Genomic DNA, 19,574 nt, shown 5'->3' on the forward strand with positions numbered 1-19,574 from the left:
ACACAATTTGGGATCTGGTATGCAGGCGGAGGTCAAGGAGAAGGTTCAAGTGAAGCCGGGTCAAGACACAGGAAGCTGGAACAGATCAGGTAAGAAGGCACTAGCTGAAAGACCACTCAGCAATGTTCATGTTTCAGTGTTCAGTTTAAGTAGGCTTACTTGGCCCCCCCTTACGTGTGCGTGCACGTGCATTGGCGAGCGCCCGTACGCGCCCAGCAGAAGGGTCCTGTGCGTCTTTAGCTTAGTGCGTCTTTTTGCCTAAATTTGGACCCAATTCGGACCTGAAACGGTGAACAGGGATGCACTAGACCCCCTGTTGTGCCCTGCGCCGCACATAGTGTGAACCCAGTCTTAGAGGGCTACACTGTATAACTATTGTATACAATGAGTCAGGCAACTGAAAAATAATGTATTTCAGTATCCTCCAGGCCAAAACACATCTCATGGATAGGGAAAATGGACTCAACAAAGAGGACTGTCCTATAGAACTAACTAACCTCAAAATTGCCCCCGCTACGTTACCAACCTCATCAGCACCTAAGAACTGTGCCAGAGCCACCCCATCAAATCATTTCCCGCAGCTACTACCTTTTGTACCACCATCCCCTCCCTTTAGAATGTAAGCTCTACGAGCAGCGCCCTCCTGTCCCTTCTGTATTGAATTGTACTGTAATTGTGCTGTCCCCCTCTACATTGTAAAGCGCTGCGTAAACTGTTGGCGCTATATAAATCATGTATAATAATATAGAAACTCTTGTACTTGTTTTGCACACTCCCTAACCCCATCCTGACCTTTACACTCAACTAACTCCAAAACCAAGTTACGAAATGTATCTGGTCCAATAAGAAACCTCTAATTACCAAACATATGCTGTATATACGTAAATGCCAGGGAGTTCCTAACTTTCATAAATTTTTTAAGGCAGCTAAGATTACCCCACTGATACCTCTCTTCACCTTTGTGCGTAGACCTGCAATCACCTGTGAACATCCACTCCCTTGGCTTCCACCCCAATCAAGTCCTCAGTCTATTGCCGCGTACACAAGATAATTTTTCGACATGAAAAAAATGGCGTTTTTAAAAACGTCATTTAAAATGATCGTGTGTGGGCTACACATCATTTTCCGGCTTCTGAAAAACAACAAAATATTTTTTCGAACATGCTGCATTTTTTAACGTTGTTTAAAAAAAGTGTGTGGGCTAAAACTACGTTTTAAACCCGCGCATGCTCAGAAGCAAGTAATGAGACGGGAGCGCTCGTTCTGGTAAAACTACCGTTCATAATGGAGTAAGCACATTCATCATGCTGTAACAGACAGAAAAGCGCGAATCGTCTATTACTAACACGGAATCAGCTAAAGCAGCCCAAAAGCGAATAGAACTTTCCCTTTAGAGTGCCGTCATATGTGTTGTACATCACCGCGCTTTGTTCATCATTTTTTTTAAACAATGGTGTGTGGGCAACGTCGTTTTTAATGATGAAGTTGGAAAAACGTCGTTTTTTGGACATGCTGAAATACAACGTTTTTTTTTTTCATGACGAAAAATGATCGTGTGTACGCGGCATAATAGTTCCTTGAATCTGGGTTCAGTTTACCAAAGTTCGAGTGCCAAATCTGAACCCCATTGTACTAAATGGGAACTGAATGTTAAAAAACAGTAATGGTCATTTTATTTTAGGCTAATAGGATGGTAAGGGTCTAGTATGGATGTCAATGGAACCCCATAAAAAAAACAAAGGAGTGGGTCTCCCTCAAATTCTATTACAGATCCTTTAAGTCTTGTATGTATTTTAAGGGGGAACCCCAAAATCTTTACCAACTCTTTATCATGCAGTCTGGCAGACCAGGAAGGGAGGGATGAGCAAACACCCCCCTTCAACATAGGGGTTGTACCGTGCTAGAGGGGACCCCCTTAGCAAAGCACTTGTCCCCATGTTGATGAGGACAAGGACCTTTTCCCCACAACCCTGGCCTTGTGGTTTATTGCAATCTGGAAGCCCCATTCAAAAATAAGGGAGCTCTTAGATAACCGGTTATGCCCCCTATGTGAATGAGTAAGAAGTATATACTGTAGTTCCCCTACTTATGCACGAAAATATAAATAGTAAATAAAGACACACAATTTGACATATCTTTTGTTAAAAAAATAAAAATAATTAAACTAAAATGGTCCACAATGTAAATCCATTGTCAATCACATCATTGTCAGATCCTCATTAATCACAATGAATGATAACTATAAGACCATGTTTGGGTAATGATGTCAGCCACTATCTTTGCCCCTATGTTTACCTGGAGGGAGATCCCTTGCCAGCAAATAAATGGGGCCAGGTGACATCACTGGTTGCTAAGGAAGTGATGGATGCTGGCAGACACTGCTTCCCTGACAACCATTGACAGTGATAAAAAGAAGCAGGAGAAATAACGCTACTATATCCACTTAAGGACCAGGCCTTTTTCTGACACTTGTTGTTTACAAGTTTAAATCAGTATTTTTTGCTAGAAAATTAGTTAGAACCCCCAAAAAAAAATTTTTTAGCAGAGACCCTAGAAAATAAAATGGCGCTCATTGCAATATTTTATGTCACACTGTATTTGAGCAGCAGTGTTTCAAATACAATTTTGGGGGAAAAAATACACTTTCATGAATTTAAAAATAAAAAACAGTAAAGTTAGCCCAATTTTTTTGTATAATGTGAAAGATGATGTTATGTCGAGTAAACAGATACCTACCATGTCACGCTTCAAAATTGCACATGCTCGTGGAATGGCGACAAACTACGATACATAAAAAATCTCCATGTGCGAAGCTTTACATTTTTTTATAGGTTACCTGTTTAAAGTTAAAGAGAAGGTCTAGTGCTAGAATTATTGCTCTTGCTCTAACGATCTAGGCGATACCTTACATGTGTGGTTTGAAAACTGTTTACATATGTGGGTGCGACTTACGCATGCGTTCATTTTTTTCTTTTATTCTTATTTATTTTACTTTAAATTTTTTAACATTGTCCCCTTAATTTTTTTTTTCTGGATCACTTTTATTCCTATTACAAGGAATGTAAACATCCCTTGTTTTACATGCTGCACTGTCACTGATGGGCAAATTTACTGAGGTATCCGGTCTCAAAGTCAACTGGACCAAATCCAAAATCCTCCCACTCCGTTCCCATGTGTCCCCTGGCAGGGCTGACCCCTCGAACCCCTTACAGTGGGTGACCCAGATTAGGTACTTGGGGTTGCAGATTACGAACTCAGTTTCAGACTTTATCGACCTTAATGTGTCCCCATTGCTGAACGTCGTCTCCAAGAAATTGAACTCCTGGAAAAATCTCCCCCTGTCCCTCATAGGTAGGGTTAATCTTATTAAAATGAAGATCCTTCCTCTCCTGCTTTATACACTTAGGAACGCCCGGGTGTGGATACCGAAGTCGGTTTTTAGGGCCATAGATGGTATGATCTCCTCCTTCTTGTGGCAGGGTAGTTTACCCCGCCTTAAGTTGGCCATCCTTCAACAGCCATGGGGGGAGGGGGGCCTGGCGGTGCCCAATTTTTCTAAGTATTTCTTGGCCGGCCAGTTGACGGTAGCACACCGTTGGCTGACTTCTGCTCCGGATGATGCTGCGGTGTCGCTGGAAGCTGCCTGCGTGGGCTCCTATGAGGCACTCTCCTGGTTAGTCTACAGGGGCCCAAGGGCGCCGTACCCCTTAACGCCTTCCATGAGGTCAGTGATCAGAGCATGGGCCGTGGCACAAGCATTGAGACCCATGGATCGTGCCACCTTCTCCCCTCATGCGCCCCTATGGAGAAACCCCAACTTGGTCCACTTTTTGGATTACCCGGACCCGGTGGTATGGACGGCCTATGGGATTAAGACCTTAAGCCACGTTGTAGTGAATGGTACCCTAAGGACGTTTGACGACTTGAAAACGCAATATGACCTACCTAATACTCATTTTTTTAGATACATGCAATTGCGCCATGCGTTTCAGGCCCAGTTCGGAGGGAACCCTTTGGTTCTGGAGTCTGGGGACCTGGAATCACTGGCTCGTAGTGAATCACTCCCCAAGGAGGTATCCAGCCTCTATAAAGACCTTTTTCCAGAGACTACCGGGTTGCTGTCGCCTTGTAGGCGTGCTTGGGACTCGGTGACCTCGGGACTGGACAGGGACGACTGGGATGATGTCTGGGGGGCGGCTTTCCAGGCCTTAGTTTCTACAAGAGACAGATTTATACACTACAAGTTTCTGCATAGGGTGTACCTGACTCCTGCCAGACTGGCTAGAATGTTCAGGGGTCAGGGATCGGCTTGCTGGCGGTGCTCCATGCCTACTGCCGATTTTATGCATGTTTTTTGGGCATGCCCCCAGATTCAGGCATACTGGCAGGCAGTGGTGGATTGCATCCGGTCGGTCTGTACCATTTTCGATCCCCATGACTGTGGAGGTATGTTTGTTACTTTTGGTTGAACCCCTGGCTACGACTAGGGCAATAAGGACTCTTCTCATTCTTGTGCTCTTTTATGCTAAGAAAATAATTATTCTTTCTTGGAAAAGTTCCTCTGCTCCGACGGTGACAGCCTGGAAGGTATTAGTCAACAAAGCCATCCCATTCTACAAAGCCACATACTTGAGTAGAGGGGCATTGACCAAGTTCGATAAGGTATGGGGGGGTTGGATGGCCTCCACAGATACGGTGTCAGACTAAGCTACTTTGATGGAGAAGTTTAGTGTCTAGCAGCTACAGTGGTCGGGAAATCCTGTAGGAGGCAATTGTGGAGAAATATGATCTACACGCATAGGGGTGACTGTTCAATTTTGTGGAGGATCTTGTGGTAATCTATTGTTATGGATGGGCTCCTTAAGAGGGAATGGGGCCATACGTCATTTGGTTTAGCACTGGAGCTGGGTGTAGGTGGAAGAGTCTTATGTATATTGTGTGGGGGGGATCGGTTGTGCTCTGACCCCCATCTCATTTCTATTCATCCTAGTCCGTTCAGCGAACGTTGACGGTGTTTAATGCGAGCATTTCTGTCCCCCCATTCCTCCCCCCCCCCCTTTTTTTTTTTTAAGTTTTGTCATGTTCTGGTTTTGTACACCGGTCTCTGTGTTTTAACCGGTCAATGTTGGTCACGTATGTGGCCTGTTATTGTATACGTGTTTTGAAAATTCAATAAAAATAATTTTACAAAAAAATAAAAACATCCCTTGTAATAGAAATAAGCATGACATGTCCTGTTTATTATGAGATCTGGGGTTCAAAAATACCTCAGATCTCATATTTACAGCAGTGGCCAAAAGTTTTGAGAATGACACAAATATACATTTTTTCAAAGTCTGCTGCCTCAGTTTTTATAATGGTAATTTGCATATACTCCAGAATGTTATGAAGAGTGATCAGATGAATTGCAAAGTCCTTCTTTGCCATGAAAATAAACTTAATTCCATTTAAAAAATACATTTCCGCTGCATTTGTGAAGAAGGCTTCAGGGAGCCCAAGAAAGTCCAGCAAACGCCAGGAACGTCTCCTTTCAGGTGATTCAGCTGCGGGATCGGGGCACCACCAGTGCAGAACTTGCTCAAGAATGGCAGCAGGCAGGTGTGAGGTCATCTGCATGTACAGGGATTGCAGAATTATTAGGCAAGTTGTATTTTTGAGGATTAATTTTATTATTGAACAACAACCATGTTCTCAATGAACCCAAAAAACTCATTAATATCAAAGCTGAATATTTTTGGAAGTAGTTTTTAGTTTGTTTTTAGTTTTAGCTATTTTAGGGGGATATCTGTGTGTGCAGGTGACTTTTACTGTGCATAATTATTAGGCAACTTAACAAAAAAAAATATATATACCCATTTCAATTATTTATTTTTACCAGTGAAACCAATATAACATCTCAACATTCACAAATATACATTTCTGACATTCAAAAACAAAACAAAAAAAAAAACAGTGACCAATATAGCCACCTTTCTTTGCAAGGACACTCAAAAGCCTGCCATCCATGGATTCTGTCAGTGTTTTGATCTGTTCACCATCAACATTGCGTGCAGCAGCAACCACAGCCTCCCAGACACTGTTCAGAGAGGTGTACTGTTTTCCCTCCTTGTAAATCTCACATTTGATGATGGACCACTGGTTCTCAATGGGGTTCAGATCAGGTGAACAAGAAGGCCATGTCATTATTTTTTCTTCTTTTATACCCTTTCTTGCCAGCCACGCTGTGGAGTACTTGGACGCGTGTGATGGAGCATTGTCCTGCATGAAAATCATGTTTTTCTTGAAGGATGCAGACTTCTTCCTGTACCACTGCTTGAAGAAGGTGTCTTCCAGAAACTGGCAGTAGGACTGGGAGTTGAGCTTGACTCCATCCTCAACCCGAAAAGGCCCCACAAGCTCATCTTTGATGATACCAGCCCAAACCAGTACTCCACCTCCACCTTGCTGGCGTCTGAGTCGGACTGGAGCTCTCTGCCCTTTACCAATCCAGCCACGGGCCCATCCATCTGGCCCATCAAGACTCACTCTCATTTCATCAGTCCATAAAACCTTAGAAAAATCAGTCTTGAGATATTTCTTGGCTCAGTCTTGACGTTTCAGCTTGTGTGTCTTGTTCAGTGGTGGTCGTCTTTCAGCCTTTCTTACCTTGGCCATGTCTCTGAGTATTGCACACCTTGTGCTTTTGGGCACTCCAGTGATGTTGCAGCTCTGAAATATGGCCAAACTGGTGGCAAGTGGCATCTTGGCAGCTGCACGCTTGACTTTTCTCAGTTCATGGGCAGTTATTTTGCGCCTTGGTTTTTCCACACGCTTCTTGCGACCCTGTTGACTATTTTGAATGAAACGCTTGATTGTTCGATGATCACGCTTCAGAAGCTTTGCAATTTTAAGAGTGCTGCATCCCTCTGCAAGATATCTCACTATTTTTGACTTTTCTGAGCCTGTCAAGTCCTTCTTTTGACCCATTTTGCCAAAGGAAAGGAAGTTGACTAATAATTATGCACACCTGATATAGGGTGTTGATGTCATTAGACCACACACCTTCTCATTACAGAGATGCACATCACCTAATATGCTTAATTGGTAGTAGGCTTTCAAGCCTATACAGCTTGGAGTAAGACAACATGCATAAAGAGGATGATGTGGTCAAAATACTAATTTGCCTAATAATTCTGCACTCCCTGTACAGTGAGGAGAAGACTTTGGGAGAATGTCCTGGTGTCAAGAAGGGCAGAAAAGAAGCCACTTCTCTCCAGGAAAAACATCCGGGACAGACTGATATTCTGCAAAAGGTACAAAGACTGAACTGCTGAGGACTGGGGTAAAGTCATTTTCTATGATGAATCCTCTTTCTGATTGTTTGGAGTATCCAGAAAAAAACATGTCTGGAGAAGAAAACATGAGCGCTACCATCAGTCCTGTGTCATGCCAACAGTAAAGCATCCTGAGACCATTCATGTGTGGGTTTTTTTTCTCAGACAAGTCAGTGGGCTCACTCACAATTTTGCATAAGAACACAGCCATGAATAAAGAATGGTACAAAAACATCCTCCGAGAGCAACTTCTCCCAACCATCCAAGAACAGTTTGGTGATGTCAATCCCTTTTCCAGCATGATGGAGCACCTTGCCATAGGGCAAAAGTGATAACTAAGTGACTTGGGAAACATAACATCCACATTTTGGGTCCATGGCCAGGAAACTCACCAGTCCTTAATTCCATTGAGAACTTGTGGTCAATCCTCAAGAGGCAGGTGAACAAAAAAAAAACACAAATTCTGATAAACGCATTGATTATACAAGAATGGGCTGCCATCAGTCAAGATGTGCCCCAGAAGTTGACTGACAGCATGCCAGGGGGGGAGGCGAATTGCAGAGGTCTTGAAAAAGAAGGGTCAACACTGCAACTATTGACTCTTTGCATAAACTTATTGAAATTGTCTATAAAAGCCTTTGACACTTATGAAATGCTTGTAATTATACTTCAGTATACCATAGTAACATCTGACAAAAAGATCTAAAAACACTGAAGCAGCAGACTTTGTGAAAATTAATATTTGTGTCATTCTCAAAACTTTTGTTGATGGCTGTACACTAATGCCCTGTACACACGATAGGATATTCCGTCAAAAAAAGTTGGATGTGAGCTTTTGGTCGGATATTCCGACCGTGTGTATGCTCCATCCAACATTTTCTGTCAGAATTTCTGCCAGCAAAAGATTGAGAGCAGGTTCTCTATTTTTCCGACGGAAAAAGTTATTTTCGGAAAATCCGTTCGTCTGTATGCAATTCCGATGCGCAAAAAACACGCATTCTCAGAATAAAGCAGAAGAGCCGAACTGCCGATTGAACTTCATTGATCTCGGCTTGTCGTAAGTGTTGTACGTCACCGCTTTCTTGACGGTCGGAATTTCAGACAACATTTGTGTGACCGTGTGTATGCAACACAAGTTTGAACCAACATTCCGTCAGAAAAAATCCACGGTTTTCTTGTCGGAATTTCCGATCGTGTGTACTGGGCATTAAAAGCAAAAAAAGTAATTTTACAGTTACAAAAAAAAAGCGTTAGGCAGAAGTGAGGTCAGACGTCGCTCCAGTCCTCCAAGGGCACAGAGTCGAGTGGGGGCCACCTTACCCTCACTCGACTTCCTGCCCATCGCTCCAGGGGATCGGATCGTTTCTCCCTTAACCGATGGCTCCGGTAAGCAGAGAAACGACCAGGAAGCGGCAGTGCGGGCACCTCTCCTGTTGCCTATAAACGTAATCCCGTGGCGAATCCTCTGCCGGGACCACTTTTATGTGAAAGAGGATCACCCACTGCCATAAGAATGATATAAAATGTCAAAGTAATGACATATATATACAGTGGGTGGTCCGGAAGTGGATATATGACATATGGCTCCTGCCAAAGCGTTAAATGTCCAGTGTTTGGATGAATGTTTGAACAAGCAATGTTCAGACTGAATGAGGTCATCCATTGATGCCACACTGCGTAGACATTTGAGAAACCGCTAAAATATTCAGAATACTAATTTCACTCCATCTACCTTTATTACCACTCACAGTCAACCTGCTATTTGTACCTACTCTGGTGTATTTAGCTAGTGGAGCGCTAACAAATTCCAAAACGAAAATTCTATATAGTTCCATATTGTTGCCGATCCCTGAAAACATTCAATAGATGAAATGAATTGGGCGAGGCTACGTTTGTGATGTCACTTCCGGTATTTGAAGCGTACAGCCATCTTGGGTAGGAGTGAGTTTTCCACAAGTGGGGTGTGGAGCACCAGTAATTACGGTCATTGGATTCTATTTTTTTGGAGCACATTAAATATGAATCACTTAAAGTTGGCACAGAAGTTTAGAATGTTTACAAAAGATATGGAAATGTATTATGATTCCTTGTTGAACTGAACATTCTATTGCAGTTGAAGGTTTACATATGAATGTTTATGGTAACACATTGCAAAGAACATTTTGAGTATGTTTTAAGGAGAAATAGATTTTATTTATTTATTAGCACAGGATTAAATGTGGTAAATTTTACATAGTTAGTCAGGTTGAAAAAAGACACAAGTTCATCCAGTTCAACCACCAAAAAAAATAAACAAACAAAATAAAAAACACAGTACAATCCCATACATCCAACTCCATACCCACAGTTGATCCAGAGGAAGGCAAAAAACCCCAGCAGAGCATGATCTAATTTGTTACAGCAGGGAAAAAATGTCTTCCTGATCCCCCGAGAGGCAATCGGATTTTCCCCGTGTCAACTTTACCTACAAATCTTAGTACTCAGTTATATTATGTACAGGAAAGTATCCAGGCCTTTATTAAAGCAATCTACTGAGCTGGCCAGAACCACCTCTGGAGGGAGTCTGTTCCACATTTTTTGACAGCTCTTACTGTGAAGAAATCTTTCCGTATTTAGAGATGAAATCTCTTTTCCTCTAGACGTAAAGAGTGCCCCCTTGTCCTCAGTGTTGACCGTAAAGTGAATAACTCAACACCAAGTTCACTATATGGACCTCTTATATATTTGTACATGTTGATCATATCCCCCCTTATTCTCCTCTTCTCCAGAGTGAATAAATTCAGTTCCTCTAATCTTTCCTCATAGCTGAGCTCCTCCATGCCTCTTATTAGTTTGGTTGCCCTTCTCTGCACTTTCTCCAGTTCCTCGATATTCTTTTTGAGAACTGGAGCCCAAAACTGAACTGCATATTCCAGATGAGGTCTTACTAATGATTTGTAGAGGGGGGCAAAATTATATATCTCTCTCTGGGGTCCATACCCCTCTTAATACAAGAAAGGACTTTGCTCGCTTTGGAAACCGCAGCTTGGCATTGCATGCCATTATTGGCTTATGATCTACCAAAACCCCCAGATCCTTTTCCACTACAGATCCCCCCAGTTGTACTCCCCCTAGTATGTATGATGCATGTAAGGACGTTATTACACTGCATAGCTTGGTGTCATCTGCAAAGACAGAAATGTTACTTTTGATCTCAGACCCAATATCATTTATAAAGATATTAAAAAGTAAGGGTCCCAGCACTGAACCTTGGGGTACACCACTGATAACCTTGGACCGTTCAAAGTGAGGCCTTGTACACACGACCGTTTTCCTCGACAGAATCCATCAAGAAACTTGGTGGCAGAGCTTTTTTGCCGAGGAAAACGGTCGTGTGTATGTTTTTCATCGAGAAAACTGTCGAGGAACTCGACGAGAAAAAAAGAGAACAAGTTCTCTTTTTCCTCGACGGGAGTGTCAATTTCCTCGTCGTGTTCCTCGTCGGGCTGGTTTTCAACGAGAAACACGCTCGTGTGTATGCTTAAAAACCCACGCATGCTCAGAATAAAGTATGAGACGGGAGCGTACCTTCGGTAAAAGTAGCGTTTGTAATGGAGATAGCACATTTGTCACGCTGTAACAGACTGAAAAGTGCAAATCGTCTCTCTTACCAAACTTTTACTTTAAACGTAGTAGCATGAGATTAGCAAAAGCAGCCCCAAGGGTTGTGCCAGTGAAATCGAACTTCCCCTGCCTTCGTACGTGTTGAACGTCACAGAGTTTGAGAACGAAGAGATTTGGTCTTGACAGTGTGTACGCAAAGAAAGCTTGTCAAGATTCTCGACAAGCCTAACAAGGAACTCGTCGAGGAAAACGATGTTTCGTTTACAACGAGTTCCTCGGTCGTGTGTACGAGGCCTAAGAATCATTAACCACGACTCTCTGAATTCTGTCTTTCAGACAGTTTTCTATCCATTTACAGACTGATATTTCCAATCCTGTAGACCTTACCTTACACATGAGCCGTGTGTGGGGAACTGTATCAAATGCTTTTGCAAAATCCAAGTATACCACGTCCACTGCCACGCCTCTGTCCAAGGTCTTACTTACCTCTTCATAAAAAGAAAGTTTTGTCTGACAGCTTCTGTCTCTCATGAATCCATGCTGTCTGTTGCTTAAATCGTTTTTTTCCAGCAAGAACTCATCTATGTGGTCTTTTAATAATCTCTCCAGTATCTTTCCAACTATAGAAGTTAAACTAACAGGTCTATAGTTACTTGGTAAATACTTTTTGCCCTTTTTAAATATGGGCACCACATTGGCCCTGTGCCTATCCAGTGGTACTAATCCCATCATTAATGAGTCTCTAAAAATTAGATACAATGGCTTTGAAATTACAGAGCTCAATTCTTTTAGGATCCGTGGGTGTATGCCATCTGGTCCAGGTGCTTTATCCACCTTTATTCTGTCTACATATTTCTGCACCATATCACTTTTGAGCCATTGTGGATTTGGGGCTTTGTCACTACAACCCCCATTATGGACATGAGCTCCCCCATGCTCAATTGTATACACAGAGCTGAAGAAAGCATTTAATAAATTAGCCATCTCTTTGTCCCCAGTCACCCACTCTAGATTATTTTGTAAGGGGCCTACATGCTCAGACCTGACCTTTTTACTATTAATATACTTGAGTTAACAATAAGTTGATTTTAATTTTATTAATTTTAATTGTGAAGTACTATTATTTTCCAACCTTGAATTGAAGATAGGTGTTCAGCAGCTGTTTGTGATTAATAGCAATTGTTCTCAATAGGTGCATAGTAAGCATCAGCCCACGTTCACATTGGGAAAATTTGACATGTCAAATCACATGCCAAAACGGATCCAAATCTATGATACGCCAACTTTGTGGTGCTGCACCGATTCCCAAAAGTACTTCCTGCACTACATTTGGTGACTTCAGGGGCGATTTGAATAGACATCTGTGCATGAACCCACACAGATGTCAGTAAAATGCCAACGAAATCGGCCTCAGTGTGAACGTGGGCTTACAGTTATTTGTAATCATGCATCTCTCTCTCCCAAATTGGTAAATTTCACAAAATCAACTGTTTGACCCGGTTAATAGCTTATAATGCCTGCATGCTCTCAACATGGGGGGGGTGCTCTGGGGTAGGGGTGCTCTGCCCATGTTAATGGGGACAAGGGCCTCCACCCTAAAACCCTGGGCGGGGATAGATCTCCGGATAGGGGGCTTATCGAAATCTGGAAGCCCCTTTTAACAATGTACCCCATACTCATTAACATGGGAGGGGCCCAGGATCTGGGGGCCCCCTTGTTAAAGGGGGCTTCCAGATTCGGAAAAGCCCTCTGCCAGCAGACCCCAGGCTGGGTTGTGGGGAAGAGGCCATACAGACCCTTAGGTCTGGTATGGATTTTGAGGGGAACCCTATGCCAAAATGTCATGCCCCCCAAAAAAAATCCTTCTGAATTGCACAGTTGTGTTTAGGATTCAGTTCTTATCCACATAAGAACAGAGAAAATGCCAATCATTTGTGGACTTCATGAGCTGCATGAGCATTTGAGTCTAAACAGCAAGCTCTTTCTGCTAAGAAAGCTGTATAAGATGAGACTAGAAAAAGGCCAGCAAATGTGTGACCACGTCAAACCTATGATAGAAATCATAGAGCAGCTACGCGCCATCTGAGAGGACATCAAATATAAACATATTGTTGCCCTGCTCTTCTGCAGTCTTCCAGAGACATATATTGCTCTTATTAACGCTTTAAAAAACAGACCTGAGTAGGAACTAACACTGGAATATGTTAAAGGCAAATTAATTGATGAATATGACAGAAAGGAAAGAAAATACGCACCATGATGACAAAGCTCTTAAGATGTACAAAGGCACAAAGCACAACAAAGAAAGCAGAGCCTGTTTTTGCTGTAAAAGGACTGGCCACTTTAAAAGGACTGCTCTATCTGGAAAGCAGAGCAACGAAAGCTACAGCTATCCACAAAAGAAAGAGTCAAAGCAGCCACAAAAGAAAAATGAAGACACATCATGGCTTGGCACCTATAAAGTAACACAGAGCAGCAAGCCACATGGCCGGTGCATAGGCTCAGGAGCGACAAGCCACTTGACTAGCAATGAAACCTTCTTAACAAACATTGGTAACAGTGCAAAAGACAAAGTTTTTCTAGCAAACTGGAAAAGGCCAGGGCTTCCTTAACTGTATAGACCACAAGGGAGTAAACACAGTGTCCTTGTAAAGCAGAGGTCTCAAACTGGCAGCCCTCCAGCTGTTAAGAAACTACAAGTCCCATCATGCCTCTGCCTTGGGGAGTCATGCTTGTAAATGTCAGCCTTGCAATGCCTCATGGGACTTGTAGTTTTGCAACAGATGGAGGGCCGCCAGTTTGAGTCCCCTGTTGTAAATGTAGCGCCTCTGTACTATATAGTACTGGTGCTATCTAAATTTATGTGTAGATCAGAGTGTAGTTAAACTCTGATCCTGATTGTTAGAGCAATTATGCGGTCTCTGTCTCAGCTTGGCTGTGCTGTGAGTCCATTCTGCTGTATTGGGGTGTTCTTCCAGCCCGGTGCTGCAGATGGCAGCAGTGGAGTCAAGGTTTGGGTGCTCTTTCCCAGCAGCCAATCACGGGGGTTTGTCCTCGCTGTGCATGCTTGGGAGGGGTATTTATGGGGCATTAGTTCTGGGTCTTCTTCGTCGAGTGTGGCACCCACCTTTAGGGTGGCCACATCACGGCGCCCTGGCGCTATGGCCTACCTGGCCGGGGCGTGCGTGCCACCATGTTGGCCCGGAGCATCTGAACCAGCGATGGGGATCCAGTGAGCAACTATGTTCCCTCTTTTGAAGATCCCAAGCTGTGTGCTGTTTGGTGGGGAATCGATCTGAGGAGCGCCATTGAGAGGCTGGCGGTCCAATAGGGCTTGGATGAAACCACCGGGGATCACAGGTAGCCGGACACTGCGGAACTAATCACCTGTCAGTCGGTACCTGGGCGACAAGCTGAAGGAGATCCAGGCGTAACTCAATTAAGAAGGCATATCTCCAGTAATTCAACCCAGAGGGGACCTGTGGCAGAGGTATCTTCTGAGACTCATTGAGAGGGGTCTGTGGCAGAGACTTTCTCCCAAGTTCAAGTTCACCTAGGAGGGTCTGTGGCAGAGACTTATTCCTACAATTGTCCGAGTGATACTCTGGCTGCCAGGTCAGTGAGAGAGGCCTGTCCGGGTACGCTAAGCCCACTCTGGCGTGAGTGGTAATGAGAAGTGTTACGTTTGGGAGCAGGACTGTTTCCCTATCATTACGCCTGAATCTGCTATTCTCCTATCTTCCTCAGCTTTACTTTCCTCACCACAAGTTTACTGTTTTTACCCAGCTGGGTAATAAAGAGCACTGCAAAGAGCACCTGTCTGGACATTTCTTTTACGTCTACTAGATGTACTACACATCAATTACCCCTAGGAATTTCATAGGAGCGAAGAGGTAACACGCCGCCCAAAAATCCAGCAGCTCCTCCGGGGGTAGTGCTACATAAAGAAAGTGCTGTATGTTCCAGAACTAGAAGGCAGCCTTCTATAAGTGAAAAGCCTTGCAAACAAAGGTCTCATCGTTAAGTTCCAAGGTGATGAATGCACAATTCACAATAATAAGGCATTCCTCGCAAAAGGAAAACTGGATGATCACCTATACAGGTTTAACACCACAGACCAGCAAGCCAATGTAGTCTCTAATGACATACACAGCAAATGTATTCATTTATGGTGCAGGCGGCTGGGGCACAGAAGTCCAGAAGCTATACAGGACAAGAGTGGTTTATCAGAAGATTTGACAATAGCGCCTTGCAAAGTGCTCATGAAATTTAACCACTAGCCGACCGCCCACCGCCGTTATACGTCGGCAAGTTGGCTCGGCTGGGCGAGAGCACGTAGTATAACGTCCTCTCTCCCAGCCGCCACTAGGGGTGCGCGCTCGCCCCCGACTCCCGTGCGTGTCCCCGGCGGGCGCGATCGCCGCCGGGCACACGCGATCGCTCGTTACAGAGCGTGGACCGGGAGCTGTGTGTGTAAACACACAGCTCCCGGTCCTGTCAGCAGGGGAAATGCTGATCTTCGGTTCATACAATGTATGAACCGAGGATCAGTGTTTCCCCTAGTGAGGCCACCCCCCCCCCCCCCCACAGTAAGAACACACCCAGGCATACTTAACCCCTTCCCCGCCCCCTAGTGTTAACCCCTTCACTGCCAGTGGCATTTTTATAGTATTCCAATGCATTTTTATAGCACTGATCGCTATAAAAATGCCAATGGTCCCAAAAATGTGTCAAAAGTGTCCGAAGTGTCCGCCATAATGTCGCAATACCGAAAAAAAAATCGCTGATCGCCGCCATTACTAGTAAAAAAAATATAATAAAAATGACATAAAAATACCCCCTATTTTGTAACTTTTGCGCAAACCAATCAATAAACGCTTATTGCGATTTTTTTTACGAAAAATATGTAGAAGAAAACGTATCGGCCTAAACTGAGGAAAAAAAAAGTTTTTTTTATATATTTTTGGGGGATATTTATTATAGCAAAATGTAAAAAATATTCATTTTTTTTCAAAATTGTCGCTCTATTTTTGTTTATAGCGCAAAAACTAAAAACCGCAGAGGTGATCAAATACCACCAAAAGAAAGCTCTATTTGTGGGAAAAAAAGGACGCCAATTTTGTTTGGGAGCCACGTCGCACGACCGCGCAATTGTCTGTTAAAGCGACGCAGTCCCGAATCGCAAAAAGTACTCTGGTCTTTGGGCAGCAATATGGTCCGGGGGTTAAGTGGTTAAAGAGGAAGTCAACCCTGATGGGTTTTACTTCCTCTTTTGCTCGCAGCAAAGCCTGCAAATGAAAAGCATAGCGGGCTAGTATGCATCACATACGACAGCGTGTTCCAATTCCTGCCAATATCCAGCAACTTTGCACAGCCATTGAAGAGGAATGGACTAACATTCCACAGGCCACAATCAACATCCTGATCAACTATATGCAAATGAGATGTGCTGCACTGCGTGAGGCAAATGGTGGTCGCACCAGATACTGACTGGTTTTCAGACCCCCCAATACAGTAAAACTGCACATTTTAGAGTGGCCTTTTATTGTGGCCGGCCTAAGGCACATCTGTACAATAATCATGCCATCTAATCAGCATCGTGATATGCCACACCTGTGAGGTGGATGGATTATCTCAGCAAAGGAGAAGTGCTCACTAACACTGATTTACACAGATTTGTGAACAATATTTGAGAGAAATAGGCCTCTTGTGTACATAGAAAAAGTCGTAGATCTTTGAGTTCAGCTTATGATAAATAGGGGCAAACACAAAATATTGCATAAGTTAACACAGCTTAATTTAACAGTGAATAGGCCTTGTATATGCTGCACATGAATACTTGACATAAATCCACTACAAGACCTATGTGGACAGGTAGACAGAGGAACAAATACCCAACACTGTATCACATGTATTGTATTTCTCCCCTCCGTGTCCTTAACACATAGACCGACAAACTTTAATATATCAATCACAACATAACCTGAAGGATATCCTATGGGGTGGCTCCCTGTAGTAGTTGAATGCAATATGCAAAGGAATATAAGGAAATGAATGGCTGTGTGTTGAGTTATTTTGAGGGGGACAGCAAATGTACACTGTTATACAAGCTGTACACTCACTACTTTACATTGTAGCACAGTGTCATTTCTTCAGTGTTGTCGCGGGGAATGGGCGTTCCTATGCACAGGGAAGATGATTGACGGCCGGCTATGGCGCGTCACGCTGCCCGAAGATAGCCGAAATAGGACTTGCCTCTTCACGGCGCCTGCGCAGTCAGCTCCGATGTCTGTGCGCAGGCGCCGTATAGCGCCGTGAAGAGGCAAGTCCTATTTCGGCTATCTTCAGGCAGCGTGACGCGCCATAGCCGGCCGTCAATCATCTTCCCTGTGCATAGGAACGCCCATTCCCAGCGGGGAGTCTGAAACTTCACTATGGCAGTAAACCGTAAGTACGGCGTCAAAAAATAAAAGAAAGGCATACTGTAGCTCGCGGTAGTATGCTTGATGGCATGCTAGAAATTTGTTTTTAGAGTGAAACACCGCTTTAATTAATTTACCTTCTATTTCATTCCCTCTATTTTCCCTTCCAACTCTCCTCTGGTTCATAACAAGCGACTCACTCACTCCGTTCTCAGTTTGTACTCCCCTTCAAACACCTTTTCTTTTTATTTTTATTTTGCATCTCTGACTAGCCTCACAATTGGAGAATGCAAAAATAATTACCCCACATTTCCCAGTTTTCCCCTTTTGCCTTACAAACCTCCTTTGGAAATATGTTGGTATATTACGCATATACAAAACAAGACATCATCATTCAACTGGTTGACTGTTGATTGTTATTTCAAGAGTAGCCAGGATACAATATGATCATTTCAGATGCTTATGCCATACAGTAAAACCTTTTGTAAATCTGTTTGAGAGTAACTTAGTTTTAGAGTAACTTGGTTTGAGAGCATTTTGCAAGACAAGCAAAATGTTTTAATAAATGTTGCCTTGATATACAAGCAATGTCTTGTTATAAGAGTAACTTCATGTCACAACTGAGTATAAAAAAGAAGAGAGGAGCCTCTAAGTGTAGCAATATGGTTACATTTAATGAAGGTACGACATTTACCAACTTATTGCTACACTTATGCCTCGTACACACGGGCAAACATGTACGATGAAAACGGTCCGCCGGACCGTTTTCAGCGGACATGCCCGCCCGGAGATTTCTGTATGATGGCTGTACACACCATCATACAGAAATGAGAGTCAATCCGCGCGGACAGACAGCGCAGTGATGTGTTCGCGCCATCGCCGCCACGATGACGCGGCGACGTGCGCGACACTGAAAGGTCAATGCTTCCACGCATGCGTTGAAGTCATTCGACACATGCGAGGGATGGCGGCCGCTCGGACATGTACGGTAAGTCTGTACAGACGACCGAACATGTCCGACGGACAGGATTCCAGCGGGCATGTTTCTAAGCAAGTTTAGAAACATTTGCCCGCTCGAAAACGGTCTGGCGGGCAAATGTACGCTGGAATCCTGTCCGATCAGCCGTACACACGACCGAACATGTCTGCTGAAACTGGTCTGCGGACCAGTTTCAGCAGACATGTTCGGTCGTGTGTACGGGGCCTTAGAGGTGCCTCTCTTCTCTTTTATACCCTGTAAAAAAAAGTGCTTTGGATTATAAGCATGTTTCTGGAATAAATTATGCTCGCAAACCAAAGTTTTACCGTATTTTGCATATTGCTCTTTTCTTGTTTTGAAATAAATAAAGAATGTAAAAAAGGAGATAAGCAATGGAAGCTTACATATCTACATCAATACAGGTTTCCTTTAAACTAGCCTCTAACACTAAGGTTATCCAATAGCTGATTTGACTTTTTGGAGCACATTTGCACAAGTGTCATATTTTCCAACAAATTATCTAGGATGAGTCCCCAAATAAAATACACCCTGTTAATGGCATCTGCACAAATGATTGGTGCTCCCAACCACCATGGCTTTGCAGTGGTCCTTCTGGAGCACCTCTATGCCTTTAGGGTTAGTAGGAACTACCTGTCTAATAGATATGGAGGATAGAAGAGTGCCTTTTCAAGGCTCTTCTAGATGCATGCTTCCAGACACACAATCGTAACGTCTAAGCAATTTTAATAAGTATTGTTTAATAAAGTTTTGTTTACAGATTTATTTAATTTAATTTTGATAAAATAAAGTGACGCAGCCCTATTAATTGCAAAATTCCTTTGTCGTTTTATTTTTATTTTTTATGTATTTTGTATTATAGTTGTTGTGTGCTCTTACGCCGCCTGTAATCCCATGGCATCCTCGATAATTTAAAGTAATGTGCGTCCAGTCAGCTCATTAGCACACGTTGAGTCTCTGTGGTTCTATAGCCTGGTATTTCATGAACAGAGAGCATATAATTAGGTGACTGACTTGTAGTCTGTGTGTGGTCTGATCCCAGGCTACCACCCAGGGACATGCATGCAGGCTGGGGCCGCGTATCCAAATTGTTATGCCCAATACAATAATCTACTCATCTCCAGCTTGTTACCAGCTTTGACACACGAAGAACTGCAACATACCTGAAAACTCTGCAGCGCTTATCCTTGATCATCAATTCAAAGGAAAGCAAGCCAGTTCTCAATTAAAGGGCAACTT

This window comes from Rana temporaria, chromosome 12 (genome assembly GCF_905171775.1).
Source record: "Rana temporaria chromosome 12, aRanTem1.1, whole genome shotgun sequence".
Lineage (NCBI taxonomy): Eukaryota > Metazoa > Chordata > Amphibia > Anura > Ranidae > Rana > Rana temporaria.